Here is a 19,184-nt window from a genome sequence, read left to right on the forward strand (position 1 = left end):
GCGGAACTACACAAAAATGAGGAAGTTAGTTAAACAGCATTTAAAAGGAACAGCCACACAAAAAAAATTAACCCCCCCACCATAATAGAGGCTCAAATTAAATGTATACGCAAAATTAAAAACAATAGTAAGAGGTCCAAAAATGCCACCATGACTACACAATAGAGTATACAGAAGTGATTAGAGGCAAAAAGGCATCCTTTAAAAATTGGAATGCAAATCCTACTGAAGAAAATAGAAAAGACCATGAAACTCAAGTGTAAAAGTATAATTAGGCAGTCCAAAAATGAATTTGAAGAGCAGCTAGGTAAAGACTCAAAAACTAACAGAAACAAAATTTTTCAATATATCAGAATCAGCAAGCCTGCCATAAAATCAGTGGGGCCACTGGACAATCGAGGTGATCAAGGAGCACTCAAGGAAGACAAAGCCTGGCAGAGAAGCTAAATGAAGTCTTTGCATCAGTCTTCACTGCAGAGGATGTGAGGGAGATTCCCATACCTGAGCCATTCATTTCAGGTAGCAAATCATAGAATCATAGAACTATAGAACTGGAAGAGACCACAAGAGGTCATCTAGTCCAGTCCCCTGCACTCAAGGTAGGACTAAGTATTATCGAGACCAGCCCTGACAGGTGTTTGTATAACCTGCTGTGAAAAAGGTACCCAGGGATGAGGATTACTGAAAATCTTGTTTATCATATAAAAAGTTCTATCAATCACATTACCCTTCCCCAGGTTAATGACTATTCCAGATTTTACCCAAATACACGCTTATAGCCAATTCTTAATAACTAAACAAAAATATATTAAAAAAGAAAAGGAAGAGAGTATAGGTTAAAAGATCATTATACATACAAGCATTAATAAAGTTCTTAGTGGGGAGGGATAGCTCAGTGGTTTGAGTATTGGCCTGCTAAAACCCAGATTTGTGAGTTCAATCCTTGAGGGGACCGCTTAGGGATCTGAGGTAAAAATCAGTATTTGGTCTTGCTAGTGAAGGCAAGGGGCTGGACTTGATGACCTTTCAAAGTCTCTTCCAGTTCTAGGAGATTGGTATATCTCCAATTATTTTTTTATTATTACTATTTATATACTTTCCTAATATGTCTTTAAAGGTAGAATTTGGGTTATTTAGCCTGCAAGTTACTTACCCTTTCTGGCTCAGTGTCATACCTGCTCATAAAAATCTCCAATGAGGGAGAGTCCACAACCTCCCTAGGCAATTTATTCAAGTGCTTAACCACCCTGACAGTTAGGAAGTTTCTTCTAATGTCCAACCTAAATTGCTCTTGCTGCAATTTAAGCCCATTGTTTCTTGTTCTATCCTCAGAGGTTAAAGAGAACAATTTTGGTCCCTCCTCTTGAGAAACTGAGGAACCGCCCCAGATTGAGGTGTCAATAGAGGAGATTTTGGAACAAATTAAATAGTAATCAGTCACCAGAACAATATGGTATTCACACAAGAGTTCTGAAGGAACTCAAATATGAAATTGAAGAACTACTAACTGTTGTAACCTATCACTTAAATCAGCTTCTGTACCAGACAACTGGAGGATAGCTAATATAGTGCCAATTTTTATAAATGGTTCCAGAGACAGTCCTGGCAATTACAGGCTGGTAAGCCTGACTTCAGTATCAAGCAAATTGGTTGAAACTATAGAACAGAATTATCAAACACATTCGTGAACATGATTTCTTAGGGTCAACATGACTTTTGTAAAGGGAAGGCATGACTCACCAATTGTGATATAGCATGGCCAGAGGGCAGCAGGAGAGTGATAGATGGGAGATATGTAAACCCCAGGATGATGAGAGCCTTATTTCCTGTAGAGGGAAGAGAGGCTGCTACAGATTAATTAGAGCATCTTAAACCAATTAAGCCGATTAGAGCACCCAAAGCTAGTCATCTGATAAAAAAAAACTACTTCAATCAGACAGTTGGAGGAGCTGAAGCAGAGTGGTTTGGTGTTGGAGCAGAGAGCAGTTTGGAGGAAAGCAGTTTGGAGAAGTGTTGTGGCAGACGAGAAGACCAAGACCCTAGGTAAAGAGAAACCTGGCTTGTGCAGAGTAGAGGGACTACAGACACAAGGCGTTGGGAGAAACTTGGCCCAAGCAGAGAGATGGCAGGAAGCTCTACAAGTTGAAGGGCCAGAGTGAAAAGTAGCCCAGGGGAAGGAATCACTAGTTCAAGTGGTTTGCGGCTATCCCTTGGGCCCCTGGGCTGGGACCTGGAGTAGATGGTGGGTCCAGGTCCCTCCATCTCCTCTCCCCTTTTCTGGGACACTAGTGGGAGAGTTGATACCCCAGTTCAGGGATGAGAAACGGTGCCCTGAATCCCCCACAAGAGGAGAAAGCATGGGACCCATCATGATAGTACTGGCAATTTGCCACACCAGTCTATTAGAATTAGTTGAGTCAGGCAACAAACATGTGAACAAGGGTGATCCAGTGGATATAGTGCACTTGAACTTTCAGAAAACCTTTGACAAGGCTGTCACCAAAGGCTCTTAAGCAAAGTAAACTATCATGGGATAAGAGGGAAGGTCCTCTCATGGATCTGTAACTGGTTAAAAGATAGGAAACAAAGGGCAGGAGTAAATGGTCAATTTTCAAAATAGAGAGAGGGGTGTCCCCCATGTATTTGTATTGGGACCAATGCTGTGCAACATATTCATACAGTAAGTGGAAAAGGGTGTAAACAGTGAAGTGGCAAAATTTGAAGATGACACAAAATTACTCAATAAAGTTATGTCCAAAGTAGATTGCAAATAGTTACAAAGGGATCTCACAAAACTGGGTGACTGAGCATCAAAATGGCAGATGAAATTCAATGCTGATAAATGTAAAGTATTGCACAGTGGAAAACATAATCCCACCTCTACATACATAATGGAGGAAAGCTTGAAAACATGACTAAGCGTATCCTAAATGCTCAAAACAAAAAGGCAAATAAAAGAAACCCTTTTTGAAACAATCTCATGATTATCAAGCCAATTTCATGAATCTTGTGGTCTGACTCATGATTTATGAGTAGTTGGGGTGAAACGACGGCTCCATTGAAGTCAATGGTAAAAATGGAGCCAGCATTTCGCTCTGGGCATTGGCAGTATCATTGACAAGAGCACAGCAGTGTCTTTAGGAAATGCACAGTGGTGTCATTGGTTTTCTGTTGCCCTCTTTGCAAAAAAATCTAGGGCACTGATTTTTTTTATTTTTATTTTTATTTTTATTGGGTTTTTCTGTTTTGTTTTTTTGTTAAAATCCTGGGCACTGAATTGCAACCCACCCCCATGCCCAACACACATACACACACAAGTTACAAACATACAGAACATAAGAAGTCAGGAAACAGGAAATGCAAAACTGTAGGCTCTCACAGCACTATCAGCTTCCTTTTTTGGCAATATTGCATATATTGAGGTGTACTCTTAACATTCCAACTAATAATGAAAACTTTTAATTTTTTTATCCTCTGACTTTTAAATCTGCAACTTTAATGTTTCATTAAAAAAAATTGTTGCACTTAATTTATTTTTTGTGTGGAAAAACTAAGGTTAACATTTGCAAACTTGGGAGCCTAGATCTACATACAGACAGAGGCAGCTGGATTTTTAGATGCCAGACACCCACAGCTTTCATTGAAGATTTCTGTCAAATTTGGAATGTGGTGAGCAGTTGGGGTTATTAGGCATCCATGATTTAAAACAATGGCTTGACTCTTTACGTATTTTATGCAAGGGCCTTCACTTTTATTTTGTTTAAAATTTCCAAGAAATGTATCAATGTTTATTATCAATAATAATAAATGGATGAAAATCAGGGCAAAATATTACTTTTCTAGGTAAATACTGAGGGACAGAAGGACAGAAAAATAACAAAAATAAAGAAAAAATATTGAAAGTAAAAACAATTTAATCACAGAATATCAAGGTTGGAAGGGATCTCAGGAAGTCATCTAGTCCAACTCCCTGCTCAGTGCAGAGCCAATCCCCAACTAAATCATCCCAGCCACGGCTTTGTAAAGCCTGACCTTAAAAACCTCTAAGTAAGGAGATTCCACCACCTCTCTAGATAACCCATTCCAGTGCTTCACCACCCTCCTAGTGAAAACGTTTTTCTTAATATCCAACCTAAACCTCCCCCACTGCAACTTGAGACCATTACTCCTTGTTCTGTCATCTGGTACCACTGAGAACAGTCTAGAGTCATCCTCTTTGGAATCCCCTTTCAGGTAGTTGAAAGCAGCTATCAAATCCTCCTTTTTTTCTTCTCTTCTGAAGACTAAACAATCCCAGTTCCCGCAGTCTCTCCTCATTAGTCCTGTACTCCAGACCCCTAATCATTTTTGTGCCCTCCACTGGACTCTTTCCAATTTGTCTACATCCTTCTTGTAGTGTGGGGCCCAAAACTGGACACAGTACTCCAGATGAGGCCTCACCAATGTCAAATAGAAGGGAATGATCACGTCCCTCAATCTGCTGGCAGTGCCCCTACTTATACAGCCCACAATGCCGTTAGCCTTCTTGGCAACAAGGGCACACTGTAGACTCATATCCAGCTTCTCGTCCACTGTAACCTGTAGGTCCTTTTCTGCAGAACTGCTGCTTAGCCATTTGGTCCCTAGTTTGTAGAAGTACATGAGATTCTTCCGTCCTAAGTGCAGGACTCTGCACTTGTCCTTGTTGAACCTCATCAGTTTATTTTGTCCCAATCCTCTAATTTGTCTAGGTCCTTCTGTATCCTATCTCTACCCTCCAGCATATCTACCACTCCTCCCAATATAGTGTTATCTGCAAACTTGCTGAGAGTGCACTCCATGCCATCCTCCAGTTCATTAATGAAGATATTGAACAAAACTGGCCCCAGGACAAACTCTTGGGGCACTCCACTTGATACCGGCTGCCAGCTAGACATGGAGCCATTGATCACTACCCTTTGAGCCCAATGATCTAGCCAGCTTTCTATCCACTTCATAGTCCATTGATCCAGTCCATACTTCTTTAACTTCCTGGAAAGAATACTGTGGTAGACTGTTTCAAAAGCTTTGCTAAAGTCAAGGAATGTTGTAGTTTATTTCATGAATTGTATATTAACAGCAAGTACTACATATATGTGTGTATCTTCCATTACATTACCTTACTTTAAACAAACAGTCTCACATTTACACTTAAACTTCCTTATTATTAAGATAAACTCAGCTGCCTAAACTAATGGATTAGATTTTTTTTAAGAAACTCAGTATTTTAATGTACCCAAGTAGTTCAATTTTTAGGTGAAAATAAGTAGAAAAAGAATTATAGCTTTTGTAAAACCTAGGATTTTTTTCAGTAAAATTCAGTAAAAACAGAAAATGAAGGTTTTTAATTTTTTGTAACCATACTCATGTTTCCAGATAAACAATTAACAAGACCCCAGCTGTATTTGGGAAAGGATGCTTAATATTCTTAAAATGGTTCTTAAATTTTGGCATTTTTAACTTTTTCTTTAAAATATTTGTTAGACTTTTCCTAGGAAGGATGTGACATGATAAAGGCATATATCTAATAGTATCCTGATTATCCAAACATTTTGGGTGATACTGATTCCTTTGTGATAATTGGGAGTTCATAAAATCAGAAGTCAATATAGATAGAATCAAAAGGAAGGCAGATATGACAGTAGTTCATGAGATAGAGAGAGTTGTCCACTGTAAGTTTTGAAAAACAGGATCCTACTGTAACTGTATGTCTTACGAAAAGACGGGAACTCAGAGAGAAATTATATTACAAAGCCATATTCTTCTCCCAGTCCTTGAGGTTGTCTGAGAGTAGCTCATGGGAAAATGTGGTCCATAAATATGTGACCTCTTCTAATAGTAATAGTACCTTGAATGTAAATTTTAAGATCGCACAATGCATTTTTCTTAATAGTAACACTGAAGGCAATACATGTGAGATAATAACAATAATCCTAATGTTTAGCTGTTGTCATAATTATAGTATTTCTCTTTGGATACAAAAGGACACATATTGACACATATTATAGGTACTTAAACAGATACTATAAAATATGCATATTGGCTTATAAAAATATGCAGTTGCACATACAATTTGCTCTGTAGATGTGCATATTTTATACAAGTACTTGATCTGCTTACGATTTTTTTTAAAGTTGAAGATATTGCAGAACAAAGATTGATTTTTATTTAAGTGAAAGAAAAATAAGTTTTAGAGTCAATCTCCTGAAAACCTGATGAAGTAGAATATATCCTCTCCTTTCTGGATTTAGTTCCTGATCCATTGACAAGATCACTGACTTTAATAAGGATTGGATCAGGCCTCAAGTCGTGACCCTGTCCTAACACTAAATCTATGTATAAGCCTTGTTTTCTAAGTGTGATATAAAGCCCATTCACTTGACTTTTAAAATGTTACCTTCTCTTTTGTCTTTTTCACCCAAACTTATTCCCACATGATGTCTCATATTTGAACATTATCCAGATTGAAATGCTTACCCTTTATGATTCAGTGGATAATGACTGTAGTACTTGGGAGTTGCTAGATCACTATTGGTGTCTAACGGCATCTACATGTTTTGGGGACTTGAATATTTATTTATTTTTCAGATCACCTAGAATATAGCTAATATTAGTCTTGAAGATTGGGAGAACAAGTTCTGCCTCTTTTCTGTTTCCCTCTCTCTCTCTTTTGAAGTGATCAGTCCCATATGTTATGGAAATAAATTTTAACTCTGATCACCAGTAATGGAGGTCAGGCTTTGGCAGCTATATAAATCCAGTGAGGTTAACTAACCCATAAAAAATGAGTGCTGAAATGTTTGTTTCTCTGTGGGTTATCCCAGTAGGTGACTTGCTTTTCCTGTTTTACCCATTTTATTACAAGTTTCTTCAGACAAGGCAAATGCCAAGTGATTTCAGGAGAAGAAATGAACAATAAAAGTCAGTTGCAACCTTTAAATAAGTATATTTGTGTATACCATAATAAGCCAAATTGAGTTATAACATTTTTCTACAGTGGAAAAGTCAAAAATAAACTGATTGGCATGCTATTAAATTTAGCGACATAATACAAAAATGACAGCTAAGACTTATGTGACAACTTATCAAAACTGTGTTTTGGAAAATGTAACTTAAAATAGGAAACTAGAGTGAACTAGTTCATCAATATTCAAACTATGAGTCTTTGGATGAATTTAAGTTAGAACTTGATTCTTAATTATTCCAGCACTTCAAAGTGCATATCTTTTATCATCTTCTCATTTCCCAATATTGAAGTTACCTTCCCCAGCAACGGCACTTTATGCTGAATCATGCTGGGAAGATTTCCCCATGATGTGTTTCTACATAAAAGAACAACCTGTACTTACCCAGTTTAAAACCTAAATTTCTGCCATTAGATCCTATCTCTTGAGTCTGAGATATTTAAATCTTATCCTTTCCTTACTTTGCATGGGAATCCTTCCATCTTCCAAAATATATAAAATATTTAGTTCCAAAGTTATACCCTTGTAATATGTTTGGGGGAAAAGAGGAAGGAATTGTTTAAATTAAATTAATTCTATCTTCTTTCTAAACAAAAAAAATTGATCCTGTATCTAATATATGTTTTATAGAAGAACAGCTGTGAAGGTGATGACTGGGGACCTGTTCCTGCAAAGCACTTAAGAATGTTCTCAACTTTAAGCATGAGTAGGCTTGTTGAAGTCAATGAGATTATTCACATGCTTAATATTAAGACCATGTTTAAGAGCTTGTTGGATCAAGTGTCTTATCCTCGACTGCTACAAACTGGCATAGCTTTGCTGAAATCAATGCACCAGCTGAGGTCCTGGCCTAATAACTTGCTCTTTCAAATTGTGTCCTACATGTTTCTAATAATAGCTCTCTGTGTTCTAGAGAGCTTGAATTTGGGAGTTGAGTGATAATGCACTCAAAGGATGTTATGGAATGTACTATATTATGTATGTGGCATTCAATTTAAACTATGAGGCAGGAGTGCTAGGTTCTATTCCCAATTCTGCCACTGCCCTATTATGTGACTTAGACAACTCACTTGACCTTTCTATGCTTCTCTCTCCCTTCCAACTTTTATTAGTCTTGTCTATTCAGATGGCAAGCTGACAGGACAGAGATGGTCTCTTACTGTGTGTGTGAGCAGTGCCTATCACAATGAGGTTCTGATCTTGGTTGGTGCTCTCATAATATAAATAACAAGGTTATCATCATCATGGGCTTTAGTCGGTCTTGATAGACACTTGTATGTCTACTCAAGGCTTACTGATAGCTCTGTGTAAAACCAAATGGACCATCTGCAAAGGCATACAACACTTCCTTCATTTCACAGAGGGATACTAGGAGCATCAATGGAAACAAAATTAAACAAGAATACAAAGCATTTATCTATTAAATAGCAGATATTCTCAAACTGAAGTCATTGAGATAATCATTGATCAACTGAAACTATCACTCTGTAGAGAATGTATAGATTTTTAAGCAGCATTCCCCACTGAAATCAATGGGGACAGCAACTTACATTGATGGTGCTATATGGCCCATGTTATCAAGAGTTTATATTTTTCATTCGGCTGAGTTTTCAACTGTCTGTCTTTTGGATTGGCCATCAGGATACTTGAACTGTAGCCCAAAGTTGATCTTTTGTTTAATAATATTTTTCAGGCCTGCAGGAAGTAAAGTACTGCCCAAAGTAAGGGCATCAGAATCTGATCTTTCCCCACAATCCCCAAATTTATTTTCCCATTGCCTATTACCACATTTTGTTTTTGTATACCAGGAATTATTTAACACCATAGTTCTCTATCTGTAGTAGCACTGGGATTGCTTATTCAGGGCTAGATTTTTAACTAAAGACTTGTTCATGAGCACATATTCACCTGGGTATGCCAATCCAGGGCACAGCTGGATCACGAGTCCAGGCACTGGGCTTGGGAAGACAGCAGGCACTGTGTGACCATTACTTTCACACTTCTGAAGAAGTGGGGTTTTTTAACACAGGAAAGCTTATGCCCAAATAATCTGTTAGTCTTTAAGGTGTCACCGGGTTCCTCATTGTTTTTGTGGATACAGACTAATACGGCAACCCCCTGATACTTAGTACTTTCACATATTAGCACATAAGCAAGGAACTGGTATATGAGACTGTAATTGGTAGAGCCAGAGCTTCACTTGCCTCCGTCATACCACCAACACACATTAGTGCAGATAGCTCAGTGAAGCTCTCTGTTCAATATGCAGCTAGAGACAAAAGGAAACAAAAGGTTAGGTTGCATAAGGAATGAGACAGATAATAGTACAGAAAATATTCTAATATATGGCATTGCCTCACCTGGAATATTGTATTCAGTTCTGGTCATCACATCTCAAAACGGATATAGCAGAAACACAGATAACTCAGACATAGGTACTGCAAATTATTAGAGACATGGAAAAGCTCTAGTGAAGAGAGTTTATAAAGCTTGGGGTTCTTTACCTTAGAGACAAAACAAATAAGAAGGGACATGATAGAAGTATATACAATAATAAATGGCATAGAGAAGGTAGATTATTATAATACAAGAACAAGTGGGCATTTAAACAAATCAAAATGTGCACATTCAAAACTGCTAAAACCTTTTCCACACAGCTTGTGGAACTCATTGCCACAAGATGCTATTGTGGCCAATCAATGAGCAGGAGTTAATAAAACATTTGGACATTTATACGGATAACAGGAATATTCAGATTTATAATAATAAGGATCTTTTTTTAAATAGAGTTTTGGAAGGGATATAAACTTTCATGCTTCAGGACATAAGACAGCCTAACTAATTCCTTGTGAGCAAGTCATTGAACAACTATTTACTGACTGTTTCTTGCACCCATTTTTGAAGACACTTTTTTGAAGCAGCTAGTATAGGCCACTCCTGGACACTGGATGCTGTACTGCATGGATCACTGGTCTGATCCATTATAGACATGCCTATGTTTCTATATTCCTTGGAGGGTTGGTGGGGCAACATACCTCTCTCCTGCTCCTTCCCTGTTTAGAAGATCAGTAACAGGAAATATGACTCAGAAAGGTGTTGTGATTCATCATTCCTTTCTGGAGCTCTTTGTGGGGTCTTGCACAACTTGAACAGTTTGAAAGTAAGCTTTTTTTTAATCCTTAGATTGGAAAGTATGGCAAGTATGCCAAGAAAAGAAACCTGCCCAACAAGACGCTTAAAAAGGAAAGTGCAGCATATCAAGTACATTCTGCAGCCCTTAAGCTACTGATTCATGCAGTAAGGAAAAATATGCTTATGCCTGTATATCTGCAAAGCGGCAGAATTTGTCCCATTTACTTTTTAGAGAGTCTCGGTTGAATTAATAAGAAACTCTAGGTTTTCTCTAAATTCCAGCAGGCACCAAGAGGAATTCAGTGCCACTGTTTATACTGCAACTCACTTTAACTCAAACATATTGGTGTAACTGGGGCTTGGTCTACACTACACATTTAAACCGATTTTAGAAGCGTTAAACTGATTTAATGCTGTACCCGTCCACACTACGAGGCCCTTTATATCGATATAAAGAGCTCTTTAAATCGGTTTCTGTACTCCTCCTCGACGAGAGGAGTAGCACTAAGATCGGTATTACCATATCGGATTAGGGTTAGTGTGGCCGCAAATAGACGGTATTGGTCTCCGGATGGTATCCCACAGTGCACCACTGTGACCGCTCTGGACAGCAATCTGAACTCGGATGCAGTGGCCAGGTAAACAGGAAAAACCCCCCGAAATTTTGATTTTCATTTCCTGTTTGCCCAGCATGAAGCTCTGATCAGACGGGTGGCAATGCAGTCCCAAATCCAAAAAGAGCTCCAGCATGGACCGTACGGGAGATACTGGATCTGATAGCTGTATGGGGAAACAAATCTGTTCTATCAGAGCTCCATTACAGAAGACGAAATGCCAAAGCGTTTGAAAAAAAAATCTACAGGCTACACAATGCTACGTGACAAGCGTAACGGGAAGCCAGAGACTCAAATGGACGCTCATGGAGGGAGGGAGGGGGTACTGAGGACTCTAGCTATCCCACAGTCCACAGCAGTCTCTGAAAAGTATTTGCTTTCTTGGCTGAGCTCCCAATGCCTGTAGGTTCAAACACATTGTCCGGCGTGGTTCAGGGAATAGCTCGTCAATTTACTCCCCCCCCCACGTGAAAGAAAAGGGAAAGAAATCGTTTCTTAACTTCTTTCAATGTCACCCTATGTCTACTGAATGCTGCTGGTAGACGCGATGCTGCAGCAGTGAAGAGCAGTATTCACTCCTCTCCCCTGCCCGGTGGCAGACGGTGCAGTAGGACTGGTAGCCGTCCTTCTTATCAACCCGTGAGTGCTCCTGGCTGGCTTCAGGTGAGGCTGGCCGGGGGCGCCTGGGTGAAAATAGGAATGATTCTCGGTCATTCCCAGTAGATGGTACAGAATGGCTGGTAAACGTCCTTATCATAGCAACTGGGGGGTGAGCTCCATCAGCCCCCTCCCTTTCCTGTGTAAAGAAAAGATTCTGGACTGTCATAGCAGCGGCATGCTGACATAACCTTAGTCCCAGATTTGGACCTTAGCGTCCAAAATATGGGGGTTAGCATGAAAACCTCCAAGCTTAGTTACCAGCTTGGACCTGGTACCTGCTGCCACCACCCAAAAAATTAGAGTGTTTTGGGGCACTCTGGTCCCCCTGAAAAACCTTCCCTGGGGACCCCAAGACCCAAATCCCTTGAGTCTCACAACAAAGGGAGATAATCCTTTTTCCCTTCCCCCCTCCAGGTGCTCCTGGAGAGATACACAGACACAAGCTCTGTGAAACTACACAGAGAGACTCCCCCTCTCTGTTCCCAATCCTGGAAACAAAAAGTACTTTCCTATTCCCCCAGAGGGAATGCAAAATCAGGCTAGCAATCCAACACACAGATCTCCCCGATTTCTTCCTCCCACCAATTCCCTGGTGAGTACAGACTCAATTTCCCTGAAGTAAAGAAAAACTCCAACAGGTCTTAAAAGAAAGCTTTATATAAAAAGAAAGAAAATACAAATGGGCTCTCTGTATTAAGATGATACAATACAGGGTCGATTGCTTAAAAAAATATTGAATAAACAGCCTTATTCAAAAAGAATACAAATTAAAGCACTCCAGCACTTATATTCATGCAAATACCAAAGAAAAGAAACCATAGAACTTACTATCTGATCTCTTTGTCCTTACACTTAGAAACAGAAGACTAGAAAGTAGAACTACTTCTCCAAAGCTCAGAGAAAGCAGGCAGACTCCCAAAAGACTTAGACACTCAATTCCCTCCACCCAAAGTTGAAAAAATCCGGTTTCCTGATTGGTCCTCTGGTCAGGTGCTTCAGGTGGAAGAGACATTAACCCTTAGCTATCTGTTTATGACACATGCTGGGCTCCTCTCCCCCGCACCGCTTAATGTCCTGCCTGGACTATCATAGCAGCGGGATGCTGGGCTCCTCTCCCCTGCACCGCTTAATGTCCTGCCTGGACTGTCATAGCGGCGGGAGGCTGCCTCCCCCTCATTTTATCTCACTAACAAGTCACTGTTTGTTATTCCTGCTTTCTTTATAACTTCATGACACAAATGGGGGGGACACTGCCACGGTAGCCCAGGAAGGTTGGGGGAGGAGGGAAGCAACAGGTGGGGTTGTTGCAGGGGCACCTCCCGTGAATGGCATGCAGCTCATCATTTCTGCAGGATCTGGCACGGAGCAGCTGTGCTCTCTGATACACTGGTTCTCTAGTACACTTGCCCCATATTCTAGGCAGGACTGACTCTATTTTTAGAAACCATAAAGGAGGGATTGACTCGGGGAGTCATTCCCATTTTTGCCTTTGCGTCCCCAGCTGACCTCAGCCGGGGACACCCATGATAGCAGCAGACAGTACAGAACGACAGATAACCATCATCTCATTGCCAATTTACAATGGCAGCAGACAGTACAGAATGACTGATAACCGTCTCTGCTATCATGCAAAAGCACATGAATGCTGCTGTGTAGCGCTGGAGTATCGCCTCTGTCAGCGGCATCCAGTACACATACGGTGACTGTAAAAAAAAAAGCTGAACGGGCTCCATGGTTGCCATGCTATGGCATCTGCCAGGGCAATCCAGGGAAAAAGGGTGTGAAATGATTGTCTGCCGTTGCTTTCCTGGAGGAAGGAATGACTGATGACATTTACCCAGAACCACTCGCGACAATAATTTTTGCCCCATCAGCCACTGGGCTCTCAGTCCAGAATTCTAAGGGGCGGGGGAGACTGCGGGACCTATGGGATAGCTACGGAATAGCTACCCACAGTGCAACGCTCCGGAAATCGATGCTAGCCTCAGACCATGGAAGCACACTGCCAAATTAATGTGCTTAGTGTGGCCACCTGCACTCGACTTTATACAATCTGTTTTATAAAACCAGTTTATGTAAAATCGGAATAATCCCGTAGTGTAGACGTACCCTGGGTCTATAATCATTTTGAAGAAGGAATTTCCTGCTACTCTCCTGTGCCTTTATTTCTGCATTTCTGAATATCTCCTAGAATGATTCTTAGATGCTTTAGGGCATGTGAAGCAATTATTACATCGTGAGATCGTATTAATGGGTTATAAGTTCAATGGCATTTTGAAAGAAATAAAATAAGAGAGCAAGTACATTTTCTACCCTCTCTAAGACCCTTTGTCCTACTTGTCAACTTACTGTCAGTCTCTCGCCCTCACCAAAAAAACCCTCTAATGCTGTGCTAAGTCTGATTTGTAAAAGACGGGGTGAAGAGTTCAGATAGGAGTCTAAACAGACCCCAAACAAAATAGCTCCGATTCCCGTACAGTCCATGAACAAATAAGAGATGCATCCCCTTGGACTCTTGACAGAACTGTCATTGTTTACCATTAGCACTGTCATATTCGTATGCTTTCTCATTCTATACAGCAGGGCATTGGTTGGAACACTGCCAAATTGCCGATTTGCAGAAGAACTGCCTTGTGTCTTTGACTCTCAGTGGATATGGCAGGCAGCATAATTCCTGATGAAAGTGTGCTCTCTAGTGTTGCAGTGCTACAAGAGCCAGTGAACTTCAGTTAGAAAACTATAAAGCAAAAGACATTCGGAACAGTTATTTCAGCAGATTCAGCTGCTCAGTTTGTGAAAGGGTTATTCTAGATGAATGTCTCTGCTTGCACTTTGAACTACCATATGTATTTAATTCAAAAAGGAAGATTAAAACTATTTCCATATCTTTTTTCCAGAAAGGAGAAAAAGATACTACTTTGGTGATTTAGGACCAGGTTTCAGCTTGGCCAAAGCGAATAATATTACATGGACATCTGAGCACATTAGTGGCCTAATTCTAAGGGCTTCTGAGCACCAGCAGTTTCCACTCATTTCAGCTGAGTTGCGAGTGATCAGCACTTTTGAAAATAAAGTCCAATGAACTTAGACATCACGGCAACAGTAACTGTGCCTGCAATTATTTTGTACCTGTTGTGATCTGTGGGGTTCAAAAATGTTGCACTTTTATAAAATCTCATTCTTAAACATTCCGTGACACTTTATAGAGAATTCTGTAGTGTCTCATTCTCCATTGTCTTGCCCCTTACATAGTCATTTACCCTTAATTGGAAGTTAAAGGACACCATTTTTTTTTGATTGTTTTGCACCCACTTTGCACTCACCTTTCCATAGGTGTAAATGGTTGCACACAGTACAGGACTCTGGAGAATCAGGCCCATTATATTTTGTGATGCAAGGCAAATTCTGACATCCATTAAACCAATGTAAATCCAAATTAACACCACTGAACCCAGCTTCAAAGGTGTTACAAAGGTGTAGTTTGGATTTGCACCATTGTAACATAGATCAAAATTTGTCTCATTTAATACATGTTTGCATATCACAGAGATGATCTTGAATCCTATGTGCTCCTCAGCCTCCCAGGAATTTCTTCTGATGACATCACAATCATTTCTCCAGGAACTGACCATTACGTAACACACACACACACACACACACACACACACACACACAAATTCAAGTAGGAAATTGTCAAGCAGAAGAATGCTTGAAAGCAAAGAGATTTTTCTGCAGAGTTCTAGTAATATAACTCTAGAAACAGAAAATATAGGGATCAATCCTGCATCCCTTCACCTGATGTCAGTAGGAGTTTGAAATGCACAAGAGATGCAAAGTATGGTGCAACATATATAAACAAACAGGTGCTAATTGGTCCTGAGTATGAAGTGTTTTACCCAACCCAGAGAAATGTATGTGCATTTGTAACATTTTTCTGTCCTAAATTGCGATAAAAAGATGAAATCTCAAACGTTATTGTGAAATATAAATATGAAATCAATTTCATTTCAGGTCAACCAAAACATTTAATTGCAATAATTTTAAAATGTCTTAATTTGATTTGGGCCTTTTTAATTTTTAAACATACTATACAGTATTTTACATTTTGAAATGAAAACTGAAAATTTTTGTTTAGAAAATGTCAAAATGGGATTTTTTAAAACAATTTTGAAACTATTCTCATTTTTTTTCCAAAACAGGAAGTCTGTTAACACTGACTCTTTCCCATCAAAAGTTTCAGTTTTGATGAATTGTCATTTTTCAACAGAAAAATGTTTCATTGAAAATCCCTGTCTAGCTCTAGTGCTTATTATTTCAGATACAATTAATATCTGATGGACATCAAAGAACCTGTCTTGCAAGCACAATCAGTTATTTAGTCATTCAAGTGAAATGCAAAAACAGAGTTCTGGATGAGGCAGAGATGAAAATATTCACCCTAAATTTTCAAAATGCAATGGAATAGGCCAAATGTTGATATCCCAGCTCATGTTGAGCTGTATTTTACTCTTCAAATAGTCCTACAGGATACAATGGAACTTCTCACAGCGTAAGGTACTAATCAATGCAAGGTTATCACAGTCTGGCCCAATATATGAATGGATGCGCATCAGACACAGCATCGATCCCTATATTTTTTGTATTACTCTTTACAAAAAGTTACATTTACTAAGGACTTTTGTTCAAAAATATCGTTGTATGAAGAGTTCTTCTTCTTCTATTTCCTCCTGGAAATAATCTATTTTTTTCCTGACATCACAATCAGTTGCTGGAGAAATGATTGCAAGTCACAAGTAAAGTACATTATTTCATGTGGGAAATATGCAATAGAACCAGATGAAAATTTAAAATGTGTCTTTATATAAAAAAAAGGCAGAAAGCAAAACCCTCTGAAAATATATTACATATAACTGACAGACTGCTTTCTATATTTTTTATAGTTTTCTATCAGTTTCTCATTTATAATAAATAGACTGTTAGAACTTAGAATATACAGCCTTTTTACTTCAATCCTGCCTAATGAGGCAAAAACTAAAAGTTCTTTAATGTATCTGAATGGATTTCAACTATTCCATAGTAGACATGAAAAATGATTTATATTTAGATTTAAAAAAATAATATATTCATCCTAACTTCCCTATATTCCTTCAGAAAATACTCTTTTTTTGATTGGAAGCTCCTTGAGTAGGACTATTTTCATTTTGTGCCCTGTCACAGCACTGACAATATTGTCATCATTTAGCCAATAATAAATAACAATATTCTCTTAGGAAAAACTACTTTTAAGGGCCCAGATCCTGTAGTGTGATCCACATACATGACCCTTATGTCTGCATATCATCCTGTTCAATCAGTGGACCTTCATACAGCCACAGGCTTCTAGAGACACAGATTAGAGCAAAGGATTGCAGCCCAGATCCATTGCGGTTTCTTTTTGTCCGGTTCGGAGGAGCTGTTCCTTACAGAATGTGGCATACTTGTTAAATCAGGAAAATATACTGGTCCTGAAGCCTGCTCCCAGTGGAGTCAATGAGAACTCTATCATTGACTTCAATGGGACAATGAATGAGAATGAGACGCATACTGTGCCATGGCCCCACCCAAAGCAAGTGTGCATTTCCTTCTGTGAGTGGCAGATGGCTCTCACCTAGCAGTCAGAGTCCGTGGCGGTAACCCAAACCTCCTTGTCAAAGTCTATGGTGACGGCCACTCCTGGTAGTCAAAGTCTGTGGCAGCAGACTTGCCTAGAAATGAAAGTCTGTGGCCACAGCCCTGCCTAATGGATAAGAGCATAGGAGAATCCAGGCCCTCCCATGCCACCAAGTTCCAACAATGGGGCCTTCTTAAGCTCTGTAAGGAAGATGTCTGCTACCTGCTGTCTGGCTAACACCCTCCACTGTGTCCCTTCCTATCACTCTGCACCTCCTTGTGTGCATTGTGGCTTGTGATTGTTCCTTGCAATCTGGCCCACATGCCTTAGTAAGCTGGGATCACAGATTCATGCAGCAGTCCTCCTCCTGGGGATACTCTCCTGGCTGAACCCTCTGTAGCAATGAGTGCAGGCCTGCCTCTCTTTCCATCCATCACTTTGCTGAACTGAAGAGACTCCCTTTTAAACTCCTCCTCCAACTGGAGCATCTCCAGCAGTCCTGCCAAGGTGGGGCTTCCTGGGACTAGAGTGGCTCCTGCACCTTTTCCTCCCCGCCACACCTTCACAAATAAAAATGACTGGAAAGTTGGAAGTGATCTATTTGCATGTCATGTCTACAGGACAGTAATACAAGAAATATTCCTAATCCCCTTCTACAAAAGATCATTGAAGTATGGCATTTCAAAAAACATTGTGTTACTCAGTTTATCAAAAAGCAAGAAGATATTTTAAATTTGACTTACTATCTGACTGGTGAAAATTCCCTGCATTGTAATGTAGCAATGTAAAATTCAAAATAATCTGACTTTCATATAGTCATTAGAGATTTTGAAATAATCCATTTTTTACCTTTTAATTTGTGATTCAAAACACAGTGTGATACTGTAGCACTAATTTTACATTTATTCTAAGGAATAACTTTAACTATTTTGGGATGGCTGAGAGAAAGAAAATATAATCAGCCAGTAACATAAATTCATTCAGCCCCAGAATTTCTTGAAAACTAAGTATTCCAGATGTGCCTGGTTTTGATTTGTTTACTGATTATTTTGCACATATTCTACATATGCTTCAAGACAAGAGTTATGCTTTTGTTAGCTATTATGACTTTATTTTGCTCTTGCTGAGAGACTTGCACTTATCTCAGGGTTTTTTTCATGCTCCGTCTGTGTTGCTTATCAAGTGCAGTCATTGCCCAGAATGCTGCCATGTTTGGTTTTAAAATGTACTATCCTAGATCAGCTAATAGGAAGATTTTTGTGACCCTCAAATTTTACAACTAACTGCATCATTTAAATAATGAAAAGAATTTTGTCATGGTTTCATGGTACAACTCTGAAAGTGTATATTATTCTACCACATATAAAGTCTGTATGAAGGTCTGAATCCTGCCGTGTGCTGTAGATGGACACAAGTTTCCACCCAAATAGAGCTTTGTCCAGAATCAGATTTAAGAGTCAAACCCTTTCTGTCATTCCATTGACAATCTAGCCCAGTGCCATAGAGCTCCTGCAATTCTTTATATTTAAAATTTTAAAAAATGGAAAGGGTTGTGAGTTTTTTTGTGTTTTTTTTAAACATAATTGCGAGCATAGCACAGGTAAAGTAATTTGATATTTATGATACATGGTATATATTTTGTTGAAAAATATATTACTTTCACTCTGTTTCAATGGGAAACTGAAATTATTATATCGTACATGGTATGTAACTTTAAAAGAAGTCAGCTGACAATCATTGTGAATAGACTGCAGTAGTTGAAGGTATACATGGTTTTCTTGATAAAGGGCATGATGATTATAGTATATATAATTATAATAATTTTGAAGTAATTTATATGTGTTTTAAGTTTATCATATTAATGCCTTGAATGCACACTTTAGTTGTAATTTCTATGATTTTCAAATAATTTATGCTCTGCATTAGAGAATGAGACATAACTTCCTCATTATTCCAAAGAAAAGTTCACATAATTTTGTCATTATCTTTTTTCCATCAATTACACCCTCTTCTCTTAACCCATGCATTAAGTAACAAGCACAGAATAACTTTTAGGCCAGACAACAACATTTCAGACCAGAGAACTGCCTGCATGAGAGAGCCACCTCAAAGGCAAGGGAGGTCATAAATCTGGCAAAAATGTGG

This window comes from Gopherus flavomarginatus, chromosome 1 (genome assembly GCF_025201925.1).
Source record: "Gopherus flavomarginatus isolate rGopFla2 chromosome 1, rGopFla2.mat.asm, whole genome shotgun sequence".
Taxonomy (NCBI): domain Eukaryota; kingdom Metazoa; phylum Chordata; order Testudines; family Testudinidae; genus Gopherus; species Gopherus flavomarginatus.